We start from the raw sequence: 5,119 nt of genomic DNA on the forward strand, positions 1-5,119 counted from the left end.
TCTGAGAATGGAGAATGTTGTCGATTTTTCGGTTCCATCTGTTGTTAGTGTTAGTGGTGGTTACTGAGGCGGCGGGATGTGATGATTTGGAGGACGAAATTGTGACGATTCATTTCTATCATCATCTAGATTTTGCTTGGGATTTGCATATCATGTGGATTACGGTGTCAATTTGCGAGCATTTGGCGACTAAGGAGGTATTGAGGATTGTCGCAGGTGGCATTGGCGATGCTGAGAAGAAGAAGGCTCCAGTGAGACTGACTTCAATTTATTGATTCGGTGAGTGATCTCTTTGAAACTTGAAATTGATAGTTTCTATTTGAGGGTAGTGTTAGATTTGTTGTTCTGGATCAAAGTTACAATGTCATTGTCGTTTATGATTGATTTCACTGTGTAGTTACAAGTTGCTTCCAATAGTTCTGTTACTGAATGAGCTGATTGAGTAGGGTCTTCTACTTGATATTTAGGCATTGTAGCCTACTTGCTTAATACCATTTGAGAAATAAATTTAAGCATTTTTTCCCAAATATCAAATGATTGAGAGTATTTGATTTACAATTTGGTTCGATTCTTGTGGTGAACTAAGTTATTCCACTTTTGTGTACACGGAAACAACTTAAATGGGGTTTTCAGTGAGTTGAGTTAGATTCAATGCAGAAATAGGTGGTAAACCATGTTGTGCAAACTGATCTTCATTTTGGATGATAAGTTTGACGCCTATAAAGCAGCTATATAATAGAATCTGTTGTTTGGAGAATATTATATATGCTATTCTTTACCCTCCATATGACCATAATACAGTCCTGGCCATAATCTGAATGGGGTTCCTTTTTGTTTTGTTGCTCCTGAGAAAACTCCTCGCCCGTAGTTGTCCTACATTGTTGTGAATAACCCAGTTAATTCTCACTAGGTTCTCTTCCTCCATAAATTCTGTAACGGCCCATACCAAGCCGGGTCCATGGGCCGCTACCCCTAACCCTTCTCCTTTTCCCCAGGCATGGCTTAGCTGGTAGCATATGGTGTCTTTGGCCCTATGTTAAAAGGTGTGTGAGATCGGGGGGTCGAGTCTCACCATCAACAACCCGCCTGGGGAAAAGGAGAGGGGTTGGGGGTAGCGGCCCATGGGCCCGGCTTGGTATGGGCCGTTATATAAAAACTGTCTTTTTATAGAGTTCACAACCTTCTTCGAGAAAAGGAGATGGGTTGGGCTGTCTGGACCATGGATCCTGGAGGTATCCTGTGGCCCGTGTCTGGCAGGGGAACTCTATAAAAAGGCAGTTTTTATGTAACGGCCCATCTCCAATCCGGGCCCATGGGCCGCTACCCCCAACCCCTCTCCTTTTCCCCAGGCGCTTAGTTGGTAGCATATGGTGCATTTAGCCTTATGTTAAAGGGTGTGTGAGATCGGGGGCTCGAGTCTCACCATCAACAACCCGTCTGGGGAAAAGGAGAGGGGTTGGGGGTACCGCCCATGGGCCCGGCTTGGAGATGGGCCGTTACAAATTCTTACTCATACAGCTCTGAATAACCCAGTTAATACCGTGTTACATATGTCAAAGGCCATTTTACATGATAAATCCCTGACAACTTTTTAGGACATCATAACATTTAATCAAAAAAATTATATCAATCCCTAAAGTGTATTTGAATTTGGGGTATCTCGACTTGTTGCCCCATGTGAAGACCCTCGTGCTCAGCTCCAAGCTTTGCCACAATTGCTACAACCATGCTTGCTTCTCAGAGTAGCTGGAGCCATGTTTGCTTCTTCACCAAAAATGGTCCTAATGATGTAAATAAGGCTCTGTAAAATTTCAGCTTAATTAGAGTTCATTTGATACAAAAACGATCGTTGAATTCACAACTAGGTATAAACACTTATAATAAAAACTAATTTTGTGCAAGTTTCAAATTCAAATTATTTGCACTCAAATTCGTCACATAATACATGGAATCAAATAATATGGCATGATACAATCATCAAAACTAAAATCTAGGACCTTTGGTCCAACAACATGGACCAAATCGGATTTGGGGGCCTTACAATTCTCTAAAGTTTACAATTCACATCTAATGTAGGGAAAAAAGTCACAAGTTTTAAAAATGAAAAAATAAACACGTGGTGTGATGTGGCACACCTTCTAAACCCTTGGATTCAAATTGTAGACTCTACAATTTTAAAGGAATTACAGAGCCTCCAAATCCGACCAAATCAGTGCAACACTTACAATGCAGCAACCTGCCACAACACACATGTAAATCTAAAATTCTACAAAACGTGAGAAACCATATATGAAAGCATACTCTTTAGGACAAGGTTCGAGTCTACTCTTACTTCTCTGTGGCATCAACAATTACCATATCTATAGCAATCTCGCGGAATCGCTTTTCAAAGTAGTATCAATAGATGTAGTAGTATCCCAAGACCTAGTTATTTCACTATAATCGTCGTCTTGATAGCTTTGATCAATTACATAAGATACTGCAGCTCCTTTTGACACCCTTATCCCTTCTAATTCAATGGTTACTTCTCTCATTGTTGGTCGCTTCTTTCCGTTCAAGTTTAGACATCTTCTTGCAAGATTAGCCATTACCATGATCTCTTCTTTCTTGCTCTCCTTCACAACTCGAGCATCGATGATTTCAAACACACGATTTTCATCCATTAAAAACAAGAAATGTGTTGATAAACTTATCTCGTCTTCAGATTAGGAGGAAAAGATCGGTTTCTTTCCAGTTAAGAGCTCAACAAGTACTACTCCAAAGCTATAAACATCGCTCTTATCAGTAAACTGGCTCGATTGGAAATATTGCGGGTCAAAGTATCCAAACGTTCCCAATACTCTAGTTGTCAAGTGAGTTTGATCAACTGCTACAGATCTTGAAGTGCCAAAATCAGAAACTATGGCTCTGTATTTATCGTCCAGAAGTATATTCGAAGACTTGATATCACGATGATAAATAGGAATCGAAGCCGATGAATGCAAATAGGATAAAGCACTTGCAACTTCTACAGCAACTCGCAAGCGCATTTCCCATGTAAGTCGAAACTCCTCCTCAGTTTTGTGATGTAGTACTTGGAATAGTGTTCCGTTAGGAATGAACTCGTAAACTAGCAATGGAACCTCTGTCTCCAAACAACATCCTAGTAATTTAACCACATTTCTATGATTGATCTGTGATAAAATAATCACCTCATTGATGAATTGCTCGAGTTTATCTTTGTCTACCAGTTTTGACTTCTTAATCGCCACAATTCTTCCATCTATCAACGTTCCTTTGTAAACTGTTCCTTGCCCTCCTCGACCAAGAATCCGATTCTCATTATAGTTATCGGTGGCCTTTTCCAACTCTTTCGAAGTAAAAAATTTGGCTTTTTCAATATTACTTTCACTTGAAGATAATTGTTGTTGCATCAATAAACCACCATTTCTTTTTAAGTACTTTTGCTTTAGTTTTGTGTTCTTTCTTCTTTTCGCTAGTTTGTACATCCACCATGAACCTATAAGTAGCAATATCATCCCAAACCCTGCCAAACATCCTGATAAACAGCAAATTAATGGTTAGGTTTGCAGATAACTGTGAGAATGAAATCGCAACCCAACTAGTCTTCGATCTGTTGATTTTTTCCAAAAAAAAAAAATGCTGAGCAGCGTAAATCAAAATACTTGTGCAAGTAGTCTATGTGAAATAAGAAGGCAATAAGAGAGATTCGATTACCTATTAGTATAGCCAGAGGAAACCTTTTTGTCACTGGTTCTGCAGTGGGGTAGCATCCGTCTCCACCCCTATTTTCGTAGCCTGCTGGACAAGTACAAGTCTGGCCTCCAAGCCTGTTGTTGCAATAAAAATCACAAACATAGTCGTCTGGTTTATAGCATTTATTGTTCCCATCTGTCAATCCACAAAAATGTCTGTCATTGCTACATTACTAATCTTTTAGAATACTAAATTTTGTGTAGTAGAAAAAAAGAGTACCATAACATTCGCCAGAAATGTAAGCGATTCCTTCGCTTCTCACAATTGAAGGGCCGCATATACACAAGGAATCGGGAGTAAGCGATCTCCAACAATTTCCATAGCTGCCACAGAAGATATCGGAACTTTCACTCAAACAACAAGATCCAAAGTACCTCCCCCACTCTAGCACAGCAGGAACATGCTCCATTTGGTTCACCTCATTAGTATTTTCAATGAACGAATAATCAAACCAATCTTGTTCAACCATAGATGCAGACATGCATCCTCCGGATTATGCATAACTCAAATATGCATATTCCCAACAGTGCCGGATTTTGGATATATCCTGTCTAACACAGAAGACATCGTACAATATATATATATATATATATATATATATATAGACACACGTTTTGTATATAGACACACACGTTTACCTCTTGGATCAAAATATTTGTGAAAAAAAAAAAAAGTCGGGGCAAATAAATGTTAGTTGACCTATGCATGCTTATGCAAAGGTCAAAAGAGACATTGTAACGTGCTATATTACAATTTTGTCGATGAGAGAAAAGGTGGGCCAAAAATGTATTGCGACTCTGACTCAGCACTCGATGATTGAGCTTTTATTTGTTCAAAAGTCAGTAGTGAAATTGTCAGAACCATACCGCACACCACACGCCAGCGGTTTTGAAGTTTTATGAGAGCATGGAAAAGCTTCTTTCCGCAGAATATGACAGCCATAGTTACGACTGCGCGCTTTTCTTCATAGAATATGTAGGAGCCGATTTCTACAATGGTTGAAAGGTCAATCTTTCTTTCTGTGGGGTCCGTTTGCAGCCTTGAATCCTGTAAGTTTCACAACAAGGCAAACCGTGAAAGCTCCTTAACCGGCTCGGGGGGTGCCGGTCGTGGAGGCTCCGACGATCAAGTTAGTACTTGTCGGAGATGGAAGACCAGCTATAGTCTTAGGTGTTTTGTCTGAGTAGGTCTTTTCTGGAATTGGTAGAAAGTGTTTTTGTTCTGTTTTCTCGGGTCCTTTTGAAGAACGCTCTCCCCCCCTTTATATATGAAAAGAGGGGGGTCTTAATAGAGAATGAGGATCGACCCCGGGAATTGTGTATCCATTCCAGTTATATCATTGGACCGAATTGTATGAAGGAAG

The 5,119-nt window shown here is 39.9% G+C and overlaps 1 pseudogene; it reads right to left on the reverse strand.

Annotated features, from left to right (window-relative positions):
• Nucleotides 1–2,136: 2,136 nt before the first annotated feature.
• On the reverse strand, nt 2,137–4,242 carry LOC120003104 (annotated as a pseudogene).
• Nucleotides 4,243–5,119: the final 877 nt, after the last annotated feature.

Source organism: Tripterygium wilfordii, chromosome 1, assembly GCF_013401445.1.
Source record: "Tripterygium wilfordii isolate XIE 37 chromosome 1, ASM1340144v1, whole genome shotgun sequence".
Lineage (NCBI taxonomy): Eukaryota > Viridiplantae > Streptophyta > Magnoliopsida > Celastrales > Celastraceae > Tripterygium > Tripterygium wilfordii.